At 35.8% G+C, this 18,516-nt stretch overlaps 1 protein-coding gene across 1 annotated transcript in view; it reads left to right on the forward strand.

Moving 5' to 3' along the window:
• The window catches only part of LOC134367978 (cilia- and flagella-associated protein 47-like), a 1,412,159-nt gene that overhangs the window by 478,524 nt on the left and 915,119 nt on the right, over positions 1–18,516 (forward strand).

The raw sequence follows: 18,516 nt of genomic DNA on the forward strand, positions 1-18,516 counted from the left end.
TCCTTGGGAAAATAACACTGACCTTGGGTCTTCTCTCAGAATTTATTCTCTATGCCAGAAAGTTACAGAAAAGGAACTTAGGTGGTTACAAAAGAACAGTAAGATAATTGTCATGGCAACAATCATTAGGTTTAGCTGCACCAAGGACATCTGTCCTTAGAGCCAGCAATTTTGGTGTATTACAATTCTTTATCTACAACAGAGACTTTAGCCCAGGGAAAGTTTTCTGTCTTTCACAAGCTTAACATTTTTATGTGTAATTCTAAAAAGTTAGGCCCTGTGAAATACATTTGCTTTATTAATATTAGTACTCTCCACAAAAGTCTACTCCAATGAAGAGACCTGTGCTTAACCAGAGTCTCCAATTTCAGCTCCAAATAGCAGAGCCACAAAATTTTTACCTTGTACATTTTTTCAATTGCAGTGAAATCAATATAAAATAATATTAACCATTATAAATAAGATAATTCAGTGATATTTATTACATTCACAAGGTTGTGAAACCACCATCTCTACTTAAATTCAAAATATTGTCATTTCCACAAAATGAAACCTTATATCCATTAAGCAGTCACTTCCTAAACCCTTCTCCAGTCTCTGGCAACCAATATACTTTCTGTCTGTATGGATTTATCTTTTCTTTGTATTTCATATAAAGGGAATCATATAATACATGTGTGACTTTTATGTCTGTCTTCTCTTACTTAAAATATTGTTTTCAAGTTTTATCCACACAGTAGCATGTATCAACACATCTTTCCCTCTTCCAGCTGCATAATAAAGCCACAATAACATCTTTATTTATTTATGCATTAATGGATATTTTAGTAGTTTTCACCTTTTGTCTACCATGAAAGGTGCTGCTATGAACATTTATGTCAAGTTTTTTTTTTAGTAAAAGTGCTTTCAGTTCTTATATGGATAAATTTACAAGTGGAATTGCTGGGACATATGATAATTCTATGTTTAAATTTATGAGAAATGGTCAAAATGTTTTTCACACTGGGTGAGCCATTTTACTTTCTCATCAACAATGTACAAGAGTCCCATTTCCTTCACATCCTTGCAAATTGTATTAGTCAATTTCTGTTGATTATAACAAAACATTTGGAACTAGGTAATTTATGAAGAAAATGAAATTTATTGTTTACAGTTTCAGAGACTTGAAAGTACAAAGTCCAAGGAACACATCTGGTGAGGGTCTTGGTGATGGTGACAATGACCCAGAAGGCACATATGGCAGAAAATGGCAGAGCAGAGACACACTCACCTCTCATGTGCTCTTCTTTTAAGACCCTCTAATTCATTCACTATGACTTTGTCCTACAATTTAGTCACCTCTTCAAGGCCCCAGCTGGGTGACATTTATCCATGAGTTCCTTACTGCCCAATTGAGGTCACATAAAATAGAGAACAAGTTGGGTCAAAGAGCCCATCTCTTGGCTGTATTTTAACTCTGTTAATTGTTTCTTTTGCTGTGCAGAAGCTTTTTAGTTTGATATAATCCAATTTATTTATTTATTTTTCCTATGGTTGCCTGTGCTTTTGGGGTCATATTCATGAAGTCTGTGCCCAGTCATACTTCCTGAAGTGTTTCTCCTAAGTTTTCTTTCAGAAGTTTTATTGTTTCAGGGTGTATATTCAATTCTTTAATCCATTTTGAGTTGATTTTAGTATATGGTGAGAGTTATGGATCTAATTTCATTCTCTTGCATATGGACATCCAATTATCCAAGCACCACTTGGTGAAGAGGCAATCTCTTCCCCAGTGTATAGACTTGTTGCCTTTGTCAATGATCAGTTGGCTGTAGGTGTGTGGGTTGATTTCTGGATTCTCTATTCTATTCCATTGATCAGTGTGTCTGTTTTTATGCCAGTACCATGCTGTTTTGGTTATTATGGATTTGTATTATAGTTTAAAGTCAGGTATTGTTATGCCTCCAGCTTTATTTTTTTGCTCAGAATTGCTTTGGCTATGCATGGTCTTTTGTCATTCCATATAAATGCCTGAATAGTTATTTTTTTACATTTCTGAGAAAAATGTCATTGGAATTTTGATGGGGATTGCATTGAATTTGTATATCACTTTGGGGAGTATGAACAGAGTGGGAGAAAATATTTACAAAATATACATCTGACAAAAGATTACTATCCAGAATATACAAGGAACTTGTATAAAAAAAAAAAAAAAACTTTACAACAAAAAAGCAAGTAACCCAATTAAAAAATGGGCAAAAGAGCTAAATATGCATTTCTCAAAGGAAGATATACAAATGGCCAACTGACACATGAAAAAATGCTCAACATCACTCAGCATTCTGGAAATGCAAATTAAACCATACTGAGATACCATCTCACCCCAGTTAAGATGGCTAATATCCAAAAGACTGCTAATGATAGATGCTGGCAAGGTTGCGGAGAAAAAAGAACTCTCATCCATTGTTGGTGGGACTGCAAAAAGGTGCAGCCTCTATGGAAAATGGTATGGAGGTTCCTCAAACAATTGCAGATAGATCTACTATATGATCCAGCTATCCCACTGCTGGGAATATACCCAGAGGAATGGAAATCATCAAGTTGAAGGTATACCTGTTCTCAAATGTTCACTGCACCACTATTTACAATAGCTAAGAGTTGGAACCAGCCCAAATGTCCATCATCAGATGAGTGGATATGGAAAATGTGGTATATCTACACAATGGAATACTACTGTGCTATAAAAAGAATGAGATACTGCCATTTGCAACAGCATGGATGGACCTTGAGAGAATTATATTAAGTGAAACAAGTCAGGCACAGAAAGAGAAATACCACATGTTCTCACTTATTGGTGGGAGCTAAAAATTAATATATAAATTCACACACACACACACACACACACACACACACACACACACAAACCGGGGGGGGGGGGAGAAGATATAACAACCACAATTACTTGAAGTTGATACAACAAGCAAACAGAAAGGACATTGTTGGGTGGGAGGGGGGGAAGGAGGAGGGAGGGAGGTTTTGGTGATGGGCGACAATAATCAGCCACAATGTATATCGACAAAATAAAATTAAAAAATAAAATAAAATAAAATAAAATATCTTTAAAATTAAGAGCCATGTGCTTAGGAGTTTGGACACCACCAACAAAGATCCCAAATCTAAGTGAGTTATCAAGTCCTAAAACTTGGGTTTTATTTGGGGTACCTGAGTGAAGAGTATATGAGGATTCTTTGGACTGTTTTTACAATTTTTCTATAAGTCTAAAACTTTATTCAAACTGAAAAGTTTTTTAATGGAGAGAGCATCTGGTTATAATCTGGATGGGTATGAGTAACACTGCTACTATGGAAAACATGTACATTAGTCCAAGCCAGCATTTCAGTGAACCATGACTTGTGGTTCAGCTATTTCTTATTATTCCTTATTGCTAGTTCTAATAAAGCAAGATGTTAAAGCTAAAAAATAAAAATTAAAAAAAATAAAAAATAAAATTAAATATTAGCAAAAATAAATAAATAAATAAATAAATCCATCATATCTTAAAAAAAAAGAATAAAATAAGTAATGGCAATTCTTTGAAAATTAAATATGGAAAAACTAAAAACCAAGGAACTAAGTATCAGATTATAATGTTTGAGTCCAGAGACCCTGATTCCCAAATGTGCTATTTACTACTATTCCTTTTTTCTGTTACGTAGTAATGCAATCATTTAGGAAATCTAGTATCACAATAGGAGTTCATGATATTTGAAATTGTGATATTTTAACAAAATTAAAGATTCAAAATCTGCACAAAACAATTCTAGCCTAAAGATTTTTGCAATGCAGAGCTTCTTACATAGATCCAAACTAGAAATAAATGAAGCAGATAATAATTTGTAGCCATTTCCCTCAGTTCAGGGAAAAAGCACAATCAGAAATAGTTAAAGAACATCCTATGAGCACTGCCATTAGTTGATTTTAGATTAGTCAGCTACTCAATTTTGGGTCAGTTAAGCACATTTAATTAGTGAAATCGAGGGAAGAAATAAAATCTATATGATTTTTTCCTAATGGTTGAAAGTTATTTCAAATGCCTAGATCTAAAAAAAAAAAAATCATAAAGAAAAAAAAGCCCTTTTTTATTTTAAAAACTCCCTTATATGTCTGCAGGTACGTGATACATACTATATTTTTAAAAACTTCCTTCAATTAATAGCTTGCAATGAACTGATTTCTTTGTTTGCAAAGGATGACAACTGGATGAATTGAACAGAAGAGGAAGACCCAAATGATCCAGGGATGAAAGAGCAAGAAAAATTGCAAAGGTTAGAGCAATATAGTAAAAAGGTTGAAGGAATCTGGAACCAGCAGCAGAAAAGATAAATTATTGATTCAAGTCCAGTCATACACAAATCCTGGGAGATTTGTTACAACTTGAGAGATGCTCAGCATGAAATCAGGCACAAGTGCTTAACTGGTCCATAAAAGATTTGAGTTGCTTATTTACTTGTTTGTTTTGTGTGTATGTGTTTGGTAAAGAATTTCACTTTCAACTTTTAGGATACAATTTTCTAAAGCTATTAGAACTCAGAACTAATAATTACCATGATAACCGTCCAGACTATCTTTCAATAGATACAATTCATACAATAAATGCAAGCTACTAAATTTTCCCCAAGAATTAAGATAAATAGGCTCTAGCCCTGCTGTTAAACAATCACTTCAAAGGTGTCTCTTGACAAAAATATTTATGTAAAAGAAAATAATCTCTATATTTTCCCTTCTGCATGAAGATTATTTTTTCTTTAATTTTTTGGAGAATCTAGAATTTTTTTAAAAAGTTTGCCTTCACTCATGTATTAATCAGTTATCTGTTATTCTCAAAACAATTTTTCTCAAAGTAAATTAAATGTTTTGGAAAAAGACTACTTCAGTCATCCACAGACCTGCACTGATGTCAGGACCCCATATTATATTTGATTCCACTGCCCCTCAGATGACAGAGTTTTTAGAGCTCCTTGGTGTACTCTAGAATATGAAGTACATGCCTCCATTGACTTTCTTTCACTTCAAGACTTGAAGAAGTAAAATGAATATGTGTAACAGTAAAATGTTATCTAAAATTTTCATTGGAAGTCAGAGAATTACAATCACTTGGCAAACTATAGGTAGCTGTGAAAATTAGACATGAAGACAAATAGAAGCCAGGGTTCAGGTCTCAGAGCAACGTCTTACTAGCTAACTGATCTTAATTTCTTTGTGTCTCAGTTTCCTGATCTGTAAAATGGGTTGATAAGAATAATTCCACATACACAATTGTGGTGAAAATGCATTCAGATAATTCTAAGGTTGGTGTGTAGCACATTTAGAGGTGCTTAAAAGAATTAACTTTTTAAAATTATTATTATACAGACATACTGTACAGATGAAATTGAGTGTAAAGATAACAAAATATTTGAAAGATCACACTTTCCACATTTTTATATTTAAGTTTATGAAAAGTTGATTAGTATAACCCATCAGAAAATACACAAATACAAACAAATTGGCTTTTACATTAAAATACCTATTTTTTTAAATCATGATGAAAAATATGCTTGATTGAAGTGATGTAATGATTCAAATTTTACTGATTGTAAAATTTAATTTGAGTTATTAGTTCAAGAATATACTATCATACCTTAGCATAGTGAAAGTTGACTGAAGCTTGATGAATAGCCTTCCTGAGTGCAAAAGGATGAAACAACATATTCTTTAGTGAAGTGAGGACATGCAATCAGCTGTGCAAATGAAGGAGGAAACAAAAGAGAAATAAAAATCAATACTTTTGTTTGAGTGAGTATCTTGGTGTACTGAGGATAGGTAGTGTTGGTGTTTGTGTGATTAATGTATTGCCTTGCACACATTCTCCATTCTCAGCCTGCCTGCTCCATGAATATTGGTAAAGCAGCCCTTGGTAAACAGCGTTTAGTGGTACTTACAGCAGTTTTCCCCCAGACGCTGACCACACAGAGCTTCTGAATATATAAAAATAAGTCAGGATTAATTTTTTAAAGCTGATTTAGAACCTCCGGAAGACAGAGACAAAAGGTTACATTTGCCTGGTTCCAATTTTATGAAATATCTAAAATAGATAAATAGAGACAGAAAGCAAATTAGTGTTTGCCAGGGGGAAGGGGGCAAGTTGTGGTAACAATTTAAAGGATACAGTTTCCTGTTAGGGTGATGAAATATTTTGGAACTTGGTAGAGATGCGGTTGCACAACATTGTGAATGTACTAAATGCCACTCAGTTAGATGTATACTTTAAAATCGCTAATTTTACATTACGTGCTTTTTTCTCAAAAAATAAAAACATAAAGATAAACAATGAATGGAATAAATCATATCAGAGTTTACCACATATGGCATGGCTAAGTTTTGTTCATGATGCTCCCATTTCCAGTGTATGTGTTTATGTGTGCTCTAGGTTACAAAATAAAATAGATTTTTTAATGTGGGTTAGAGTCAAAAAAGTTTGAAAGCTACAGCTTGGATTGCTGGTTGCATGGCAAGGAAGCTAAATGATCTAAAGTACATAGGAGGAAGCTTCACCGGGAGATAATGAGCCCAGGGGATAATAGGCAGATTTAATTGACTGTCCACTGTGCGGGTGGAAGCATGGGTCTGAAGTTCAGGAGGGGTTTCAGCTTGAGCTATTGAGTCTGAACACAATAAAATAAAGTAAATAAAATAAAATGAAGTAAAGTAAAATAAAATAAAATAAAATAAAATAAAAATTTGGTCCAAAATGAGCAGTTGAAGCACTTGTGATTATAACTTAAAATTTTATTTATACCTTCATTATAAATCAGTGGTTTTGCAAAATAAAATTACAATTGAAGTTTTGTCAACATGTACTGCATCTGTGAAATAAAATGAACTATATTTCAAAACATTCCATAATATAATACACAAAAGCCAGCATAGACTTTCTGAAGATTAAAATCAATTTTATTGTTAAGTATAAATATAACTTGATAGTATTTGAATAATTAAAGTTTATAACTTGCTGTATTTGCCTTATGACAATACATTAAAATGATTGAAATGTGCAAAGGTGCAGAGAGCAAAGAAAGCTGTATATAGTATATAATTTTTCCAGTGGGTCAAACAACAAAATATAAACTGATGGGTCACTTGACTTATTGTTTATCCAGAGAAAAGTTTTTAGTTAAATTAGATCTAATCCATTGTTCCTTTAGTTGCCAGTTTTACTACTAATTAGAGATGAAAATTGTAGGGCCAGCCCCATGGCTCACTCGGGAGAGTGCGGCGTTGCTAGTGCCAAGGCCACAAGTTCGGATCTTATATAAGGATGGCCGGTGCGCTCGCTGGCTGAGTGTGGTGCAGACAACACCATGCCAAGGGTTGCGATCCCCTTACAGGTCAAGAAAAAAAAAAAAGAGATGTAAATTGTAAATGTATTTATTGAGGATTTTAATGCCTATATTATTTAAGGACAAAATTAATTTTGAATAGTTTTAATTGTTACTACTTCCTCTTTGGGTTCCATAATTCTCAATAGTCATGATAAAATACTTATTTATTTTCACCAAGAGTATTTCTAACTTGTTAAGGAAGAGTAACAAAGGGAAAATAAAAATAATATTATCTATCAGATCAATAATTTTAATGTGAACTGAATAGTAGGGCCTTAAAGTCCAATTCCAGGGTGAAGGGTAGATGAGAACTTTGTATTGTTTTTTCAACTTCTTGTAAGTGTTAAAGTCTTTCAAAATTAAAAATAAAGACATTTAAAAAAAGATTGTGTAGAATGCTGTCATGAGAAAATACTTTGAACCACTGGTAGGAATGCACCATGAAATTCATACAGTTCCTACAGTAACTGAAATCAATTAATTTAATTTTACCAATTATTTATTATTTTATTATCATCTATCATTCTGAGATTCATTAATAGTAATCTGTAGAGCAAATCATGAATGATAATGAAGCCGCTCTTTGACTACTTACTAAACTCTTCTCTGTTTATACTGAATGCTAAAATGAGAAAGTTATTTTTTATTTTACACACACTTTATTTTTTTTCTTTTTTAAAACTTTTATTATTTACTAAAGCATATTCATTATCATAAATCATGATTTTTATTTATGCCCTTTACCCAACCTATCCATCTCCAAACCCCCACTCTGCCTCCCTGTCATCTCTAGCATCCTTAGGTTTGTTCTCTCCTTCTGAAAGTTCATCATATTGTTGTGGTCTTTCTCTTTCTCTCTCCCTTTCTTTCTTTCTATCTATCTTTTTCTTTCTATCTCTTTCTCTCTCTCTCTCTCTCTCTCTCTCTCTCTTTCAGGACCCAGTTATGAGTGAGAACACGCAGCATTTCTCTTTCCTTGTCTGGCTTATTTCACTTAACATAATTTTCTCAGACTCATCCATGTTGCTGCAAATGGCAGAATTTCACTTTTTTTATGCAGGAACAGAAATCATCATGTTGAAGGGATACCTGCACCTTCATGTTCACTGCAGCTCTATTTACAATAACCAAAATATGGAACCAACCTAAGTGTCCATTGATGACAACTTATAAGGAAAATGTGGTATGTATACACAATGGAATACTACTCAGCCATAAAAAGAATGACAATAACTTTAAAATATGTATCTCCAACCTGAATATTTCCACTGCACCTCAGATTCTTTATAAGACTTTATATTTATCATTCAGTTGTTATATATGTACTTCAATTTTATACATCTGAAACAGAGCTACTGATATTTACCCTCAAATCACCTCTCCGCTAGTCTTCTCAGTTAATGTCATGTTTTGTTGTTGCTGCTGTTCTTCTAGTTGTTCAGACCAATAATTTTAGTGTTATCCATTCTATTCTGTTCCTCATACCTCATATATTATTATGCAAAGCTTATGTCAGCTCGACTTTCAAAAATAAAGCATAAGTGGAACACTTTTCACCACACTTAGTGTTAACACCCCGGTCCAAGTTGTCATCAGTTTGCTCCTGAATTACTGTAATGACCTCCTGGCTACTGCCCTAGTCTCTTGACTTCTGTTTTCAATATAACAGCAAAATAATGCTACTTTTCTGCTAAAACCTTCTCTTGGCAACCCCTGCTCATGACCTTATTATTTCTTCTTCTACCACTCAACCCCTTCTCTCACCTCCAGCCAGAAGGCCCTCTTTGCTGTTTCTTAAACATGTCACATTCTCCCATGTGCTATCAACTCCAGGTCATTGCTCTAAGTTTTCCTAGAACATTCTGTATGAAGTGGTTTTAACAGACTACCATCTGACCACTTTCCTCATATCTCCAAGTCTTTAGTCAGAAATCACCTACTCAGATCTTTACTCCAGGAGGAAGCAGGGCAAGGCGGCTGACTAGAAATGCCCAGGACACATTCCCCCCACAGAAAAGGACCAGAGAAATGAATAAACAGCTATATATTGATAGGAGGATCTGTGGGAGAGTGCAGGAGTGCAACAGAAGACTGGCAAGACCCCTGTGGAGCACAAAAGCCCAGGATGGCAGCATAGAAAGGAGAGAGAGGCACGTGGCCTCAGCCTCCACGTCTTCACCACTGAGATCGGCACAAGAGGGACTTTCCCTTAGAGGGAAAAGTTAGGACGAAGGCTCACACCAACCCCCACCCTCACCACAGAGGCTTGCAATTTCTACTGCAGGAGGATTCCATAGCCCTTACAAGCCTGGAGCCAAGTGTGTTGAGCTGAACAGGAGCACATACTGTGCACTTCCCACCCCCGACCCTCATGAACCAAGCTGAGGCAGGACAGCACCATATTGAAACCAGAGCTGCTGTAGGAACGTTCCCTGCCCTGGGAGCCAGCAGACACTGTGCTTCCCCAGCCTTGATCTCAATGGCTTGAAGCCTGGGCCCAGGAGTGGCAGTGACTCCAGTCCTGAACATTTGGGAAGCCAACCCCAGGACTGCTGAACTGACACAGCCTCACATCCCAGGCCAGAGATCAGGCAGACAGGCAGCCCTTCTTACTCCCCATCTACCCTCACCACTGTCAGTCAGCTGAGTTCTGTGCATCTGAGCCCCCCTGTCCCCAAAAAGTTCTCAGATCTCTACCCCAATGAACATGCCCTTGGACCAGTGGAAATAAAGCACATGCACATCCTCTGGAGAAGTGGTAAGGCAATTTTGCCCTCAGCAGTGCCACCTAGTGGCCTCACCCACCACCAGAAAAGCAATTAAGCAGCCATGCCTTTGGCAGACCTACTCCCAAACTGCCATGGGAACCACAAGCTCACTAGCCCTGAGAAGTCACTCAAGACCCTCACCCAGCTAACTGAGCCAAAGCATGCTTATGCCCCTAGCTCAGAGAAGCAACCCAACTGTCATGTTCCTGGCATACCCACCCCAGAATATTTGAATCATTGCACACTGCACACACATGCATCTGAATGAGAAACAGCCTGGCTGACAAGTCCCTGGTGAGCCCACGCTGACTCAGAGAATCAGCATGGTGACCCTGCCAGACTGTCAAAAAAGTCCAAACGCTGGTGAGGATGCAGAGAAAAGGGAACTCTTATACATTGTTGGTGGGACTGTAAATTAGTACAGTCATTGTGGAAAACAATATGGAGGATTCTCAAACAACTACAGATAGAAATGCCATATGATCCAGCAATCCCACTTCTGGGTTTATGTACAAAGGAATGGAAATCATCGTGTACAAGGGAAACCTGCGCTCCCATGTTTATTGCAGCTCTATTCACAATAGCCAAGATATGGAACCAACCTAAATGTCCATCAACAGACAACTGGATGTGGAAAATGTGGTATGTAAACACAATGGAATATGGCTCAGCCATAAAAAAGAATGAAATTCTGCCATTTGCAGCAACATGGATGAACTTGGAGAAAATTATACTAAGTGAAATAAGCCTGGCAGAGAAGGAGAAATATTACATGTTTTCACTCATATGTGGAAGTTGAAAAAGTTGATCACACAGAGTAGAGAATAGAATAGTGGTTACTAAAGACTAGTAAGGGGAAGAGAATGGGAAATGGAGAGAGGAAATCAATGGATGCAAAACTGTAGAGAGATAAGAAGAATAAAATCTATGTTCTAAAGCAATATAGGGAGACTACAGTCAACAACACATTACTGTATAACTTCAAGAAGCTAATTGAAAGGATGTTGAATGCTCCCAAAACAAAGAGATAACAAATATTTGCAGTGATGAATATGCTAAATACCCTCATATGATCATTGCACACTTATATACCCAAAATGTACCCAAATATTACATTATATTCCATAAATATATGTAATTATTATCAGTTAATTAAGACAAAGTAACTAAAAAGAAAGAAAAAATTCAGATACAGACGTAGATTAGAGGTTACCAGAAACTGGGGGGAAGGAATAATGAGAAGTTATTGCTTCCTGGGTACAGTTTATGTTTAGGATGATGAAAAAGTTTTGGAAATAGAGAGAAGTAGGTCACATGGTATTCTGCTTTAATGAATTCCATGCAATTGTGTGTTTAAACCTCTTGAAATGGCAAACCTTATGTTATATACATTTTATCACAACAAAAAATGAATTAAAAATATAAATTGCTCAGAGAAGACTGATCAATTGACTGATTGATTAACAAATACAGAAAATCCCTGATTCACATTTCTTTAAGAGATGTGACTGAAAAAGTGAGAGTAACATGTTGCTGTGGTTTGAATGCCCCCTGAAGCTCATGTTGGAGCTTGATCCCCACTGTAACTGTGTTAACAGGGTAAGAAATCAGACTATGGTATTTGAACAGTGGGGCTTTTGGGAGGTTATTGGATTGTGAGGACTCTGCCTTTATTAATGGATTAATCCACTTATGGATTAATGAGCTACTGATACACAGGTTATCGTAGCAGTGGCACTCAAGGCTTTATAAGGAGAGGAGGAAGCATGTTAGTAGGCTGTTGCTCAGCCCTTGCCATGTGACTGTTTGCATCACCACAGAACTTGTAGAGAATCACCCCCTCCCCAACCAATAATGCCCTCACCAGATGTGCTCCCTCAACCTTGGACTTCCCCACCTCCAAAAACTGTAAGAAGTAAATTTCATTTTTATATAAATTACCCAATTTCAGGTATTCTGTTGTAAGAAACAGAAAATGGACTAATACACATGTTAAGCCATTTTTCTCTTTGATGTTTTTATTAATTTCAAAAGCAGAATCTTGAAGGCTGAGATTGTGAAACGTTCAGCAAATTCATAAGACTAGTGAGGACATGGAAATGAAGTACAGGGTTAATCATGGAAAATGAGTTCTGGAAAAGACCCTAGTTTCCAGTAGAACCATGAAATGGTCCACTCTGGGATTAAGAGTATAAAAGAGATATACTAGCTTTCAGAGGGATTGAAACCTTATTTTTAAAGCATCTTAATTTTTGATTGGAGTAAGGCAATATGGATTGCTGGCTCATCTCTCTTAGCTGACTGCTCTATTACGTTATCATTTTTTCCTGCTGTGACTCGAAACTAATTTCCAAGGTCAAATTACATTTCTGGTATTGTGGTTGGTTCCAGTATTTCAATAGTCAATCTGAGTAAATATCCCAACTCTAAACCTATATTAGGCTGAAAACTAAAACTGAGAGAGACACATGTACAAAATTTTGTTGTTACATTTAGTTTTCATAATAATTTTGACATAAAAATGCTCAAAGTTGCTAGAAGTACACAGTTTAAAGTACATTGTTGATAACTGCATTATGACACATTCATTGCTCATTATGGTTTATTTTTAATTTTAAAAATTTTATGGTGGAGAAATCACTTCATCATTTGTTACTCAAGAAAAAATGGCACATGTAGAATTAATATTTGTTATGACAATGACCAGCAGGAGCATGGGGACCCTGAGGAGACTACAGCAGCCCCAGGTGATAGGCAGCAGGAGCACAGGGCACTGTCATGTGGCAGGCCCACTGCTGCCTCAGACACCGCAGTCACATGTACAGTCCTCCACAGCCAACACTGCCACAAGGCTGGCTTGCCATCAGTGCCCCAGCGAGGGTTGCTTGCCACCACAGCCACGGCCACTGCTTCTTCAGAAGCCACTGCCACTTCAGGAGGAGACCCCCTGATCACTTGACTGCATTGACACAGTAAGGTCCCCAGTTGAGTAACTCTAGCACCAAATACAGCTCAAGTACCCACACAGAAACTACACTACTGCATCTACTTGGAACCAATACTAAAACACCCTACTCAGGGATCATTATGAAACACATCCACAAAACAAAGTCTTTCTTCTCAAAGCCTACTCCAGAGTCATAGAAGAAGCAACTACTCTACCAGATGATCAGACATCAATACAGAGATATTAGAAATACAAAAAACAAGAAAATATGACACACCAAAGGAATACAATAATTCTCAATTACCAGGGCCCATAGAGCAGGAAACCCTTGAAATGAATGAAAAGGAATTGCAACCAACAATCTTAAGGAAACCCAATGAGATTCAAGAAGACTCAGTTAAGCAACAAAATAAAATGAGAAAAAGTATCCAGGATATGAAGAAGGAAAATTACAGAGATGAATATCTTAAAAAGGAATATAGCAGAACTCCAGGAACTGAAGGATTCATTCAATGAAATAAAAAGTACAAATGAGAGCTTAAGCAAACAGGCTACTGCAAACAGAAGAAAGAAATTCTGATCTTGAAGACAATCTTTTCAAAATAACCATACAGACACAAAAAAGAGAGAGAGAGAGAGAGAAAGAAAAAGGAACAAGCGTTTAAAAAAAAATAGAAAATCTAAGATATCTACCAGAAAACCTTAAGTGCACAAACATTTGAATCATGGGAGTTCCAGAAAGGGAGGAGAAAAAAAAAGGTGCAGAAAATATATTCAATGAAATAATAGTGGAAAACTTCGCAGGTATAGGGACAGACATGGACATTCAGATCTAGAAGAATCAAAAATCTGCAAACAGATTCAATTCAAAAAGGTCCTCTCTTAGACACATTATAGTCCAACTTTCAAAACTCAAAGACAAAGAGAGAATCCTAAAAACCACAAGAGAAAATGTCAACTCACCTATAAGGGAGTTCCTATTTGATTAACAATAGACTTCTCACCAGAAATTCTATAGGTCAGAAGAGAAAGGGATTATATATTCAAAATACTAATAGAAATAAACTGCCAGCCAAGAGTATTATACTCAGCAAGGCTATCCTTCAGAAATGAGGGAGAAATAGTGTATTTCCCAAACAAAAACTACAGGAGTTCACCATCACACAACCAGCCCTACAAGAAATCATAAAAGGAGTCCTGCCTCTAGAATCCAAAAAAACAATAATCAGTACCATGAATACACAAGAAAAAAAAAACCCACTGGCAAGAAGGAGATAGAAACTTTATCTTACCATCTCAAAACACTGACATATACCAAAGACAAACAATAAAAAAGGAAGAAAGGCATTTGAAAGATATTTAAAACATCCAAATTAAAATTGATAAAATGCCAGGAATAAGACTATACCTTTCAATAACTTCTAAATGTAAATGGATTAAATTCCCCACTCAAAAAACACATATTGACTAATTAGAGTAAAGAGCTAGACCCGGTATATGCTGTCCACAAGAGACTCACCTCACGTGTAAAGAAACACAGAGACTAATAGTGAAGGAGTGGAAAAATATATACCACACATATGGAGACCAAAACCAAGCAGGAGTAGCTATTCCTATATCAGATATAATAGAATTTAAAGCAAAACTATAAAAAGAGACAAAAAAGGCCATTACATAATGAAAAAGGGATCTATCAAGCAAGAAGACATAATATTCATACATATATATACACCCAACACTGGAGCACCAAGATATATAAAGCAAACAGTATTAGACCTAAAGAAATAACCCAAATATGACAGTAATTGGGGTACCTGAACACCCCTTCTCTCAGCATTGAACAGATCATCTAGGCAACAAATCAACAGAGAAACACAGTATTTAAACCACACATTAGACCAATTGGAGTTGGCAGATGTCTATAGAACATTTCATCCAACAACCACAAAATATACATTCTTCTCATCAGCACATAGAACATTCTCCAGGATGGACTACAGGAAAGACCAAATATTAGGTCACAAATCTAGTTTCAACATATTTTTTAAAACTTGAAATCATTTCAAGTATTTTTTCAGACCAAAACATTAAAACTAGTAACAAGTGAAACTCAGGAAACTATACAAATACATGGAAATTAAACAAAAGGCTCCTGAACAACTTATTGGTCAAAGAATAAATTAAATAAAAAATCAAAAAACTTCTTGAAACTAATGGAATTAACAATGCATAATACCAAAACCTGTGGGAAGAAGTAAAGAGAAACAAAAATTCTATAAGACACACAAAAACAATAAACAAAATGCTAGTAAGTCCTTCCTTATCAGTGATTGCTTTAAATTTAAATGAATTAAACTTCACCACTAAACACAGACTGGCATATTTATGCATAATTTATTTTCTTCCAGAAGAAGCAAAATATGAGATAAGGCTCTAGACACATATTGAAGTAAATTACTCAAGTATTACCTGTGATAACCTGGGATAATAATCCAAAAAACACAATTTAGGAAATATTGTTCTGGAATTTTTTTTCCAGGGTAAAAAAAAGTCAAATTCATTTTAATAGACATAATTTTCAAGAAAATCAAGTAACTTTAGTTTATTCACATTGGATTTCTGACACACACAAGTGCAACTAGTGAATGACTTTATGTGGTTCTCAGTCACCAGTAATACTTGTTTCTGAGCCTCGTAGTGCTATGTGTAGTTACTTCATTGAGTCTCATTCCCCCGTCTTCTACAACTTTTTCCAATTAGGAATAAAATTTCACCTCCCTTTGGAACAGGAGAATTAGAATATGCTTTTTTCTGCACATCTTGTTGCTTCAGCTCTGTTACGTCTTTTTATTAAAAATTCGGTAAAGAGTATATGCATGTAAATCAGGAATGGCATAGAAAATGAACCTTCAGTAACACAACAAAAAGGAAGATCTAAGAAGTAAAGAAATACGGTAAAAGGTAAGAGAGTTATCAATCACCACATAAATCTCTTTATGTACTGGATATAAACTTTAAACAATTTTATATTTTAAATTAGTGCATCTTTTTAGCTCTTAGAGTACTGATGGAAAGACACATATAAAATTTATTTCATATAATAATGACATAATTTAACCTCTTAAACTAGCCCCCTCTACAATTTTTCTAGTATAATCTGTTTGCAAGTTAACCGATTTCTATTCCCCAAGTTCATTCTCCAGAAGAAAATATCTTTTTATATCCTTTAAAACACTGATCAATAATATTCATTTATTTATTTATTTATTTATTTATTTTAATTTTATTTTGTCGATATACATTGTGGCTGATTATTGCTCCCCATCACCAAAACCTCCCTCCCTTCTCCCTCCCCCCCTCCCCCCCAACAATGTCCTTTCTGTTTGCTTGTCATATCAACTTCAAGTAATTGTGGTTGTTATATCTTCTTCCCCCTCCCCCCGGTTTGTGTGTGTGTGTGTGTGTGTGTGTGTCTGTGTGTGTGTGTGTGTGTGTGTGAATTTATATATTAATTTTTAGCTCCCACCAATAAGTGAGAACATGTGGTATTTCTCTTTCTGTGCCTGACTTGTTTCACTTAATATAATTCTCTCAAGGTCCATCCATGTTGTTGCAAATGGCAGTATTTCATTCGTTTTTATAGCTGAGTAGTATTCCATTGTGTAGATGTACCACATTTTCCGTATCCACTCATCTGATGATGGGCATTTGGGCTGGTTCCAACTCTTGGCTATTGTAAAGAGTGCTGCGATAAACATTGGGAAACAGGTATACCTTCGACTTGATGATTTCCATTCCTCTGGGTATATTCCCAACAGTGGGATAGCTGGGTCGTATGGTAGATCTATCTGCAATTGTTTGAGGAACCTCCACACCATTTTCCATAGAGGCTGCACCATTTTGCAGTCCCACCAACAATGTATGAGAGTTCCTTTTTCTCCGCAGCCTCGCCAGCATTTATCGTTCATAGTCTTTTAGATTTTAGCCATCCTAACTGGGGTTAGATGGTATCTCAATGTGGTTTTGATTTGCATTTCCCGGATGCTGAGTGATGTTGAGCAGTTTTTCATATGTCTGTTGGCCATTTGGATATCTTCCTTAGAGAAATGCCTATTTAGCTCTTTTGCCCATTTTTTAATTGGGTTGCTTGTTTTCTTCTTGTACAGTTGTTTCAGTTCCTTATATATTCTGGATATTAATCCTTTGTCAGATATATATTTTGCAAATATTTTCTCCCACTCTGTTGGTTGTCTTTTAACTCTTTTAATTGTTTCTTTTGCTGTGCAGAAGCTTTTTAGTTTGATATAATCCCATTTGTTTATTTTTCCTTTGGTTGCCCCGTGCTTTTGGGGTCGTATTCATGAAGTCTGTGCCCAGTCCTACATCCTGAAGTGTTTCTCCTATGTTTTCTTTAAGAAGTTTTATTGTTTCAGGGTGTATATTTAAATCCTTAATCCATTTTGAGTTGATTTTAGTATACGGCGAGAGGTATGGATCTGGTTTCATTCTCCTGCATATGGATATCCAGTTATCCCAGCACCATTTGCTGAAGAGGCAGTCCCTTCGCCAGTGAATAGGCTTGTTGCCTTTGTCAAAGATCAGCTGACAGTAAGTGTGTGGGTTGATTTCTGGATTCTCTATTCTATGCCATTGGTCAGTGTGTCTGTTTTTATGCCAGTACCATACTGTTTTTGTTATTATTGCTTTGTAGTATAGCTTAAAGTCAGGTAGTGTTATGCCTCCAGCTTTATATTTTATTGCTCAGCATTGCTTTGGCTATGCGTGGTCTTTTATTGTTCCATATAAATGTCTGGATAGTTTTTTCCATTTCTGAGAAAAATGTCTTTGGAATTTTGATGGGGATTGCATTGAATTTGTATATCACTTTGGGTACTATGGATATTTTCACTATGTTGATTCTTCCAATCCAAGAGCATGGGATATCTTTCCATCTTCTTGTATCCTCTCTAATTTCTCTCAGCAGTGGTTTGTAGTTCTCATTATAGAGATTTTTCACCTCCTTGGTTAACTCAATTCCTAAGTATTTTATTTTTTTGGTGGCTATTGTAAATGGGCAGGCTTTCTTGATTTCTCGTTCTGCATGTTCACTATTGGAGAAAAGAAATGCTACTGACTTTTCTGTGTTGATTTTGTATCCTGATACTGTGCTGAAATCATTTATCAATTCCAACAGTTTTTTTGTAGAGGTTTTAGGCTGTTCGATATATAGGATCATGTCATCTGCAAACAGGGACAGTTTGACTTCATCTTTTCCAATCTGGATGCCCTTTATTTCCTTCTCTTCTCTGATTGCTCTGGCTAGTACTTCCAACACTATGTTGAATAGGAGTGGTGAGAGTGGGCATCCTTGTCTAGTGCCTGTTCTTAAAGGAAAAGCTTTCAG

Source organism: Cynocephalus volans, chromosome X (assembly GCF_027409185.1).
Source record: "Cynocephalus volans isolate mCynVol1 chromosome X, mCynVol1.pri, whole genome shotgun sequence".
NCBI classification, from domain to species: domain Eukaryota; kingdom Metazoa; phylum Chordata; class Mammalia; order Dermoptera; family Cynocephalidae; genus Cynocephalus; species Cynocephalus volans.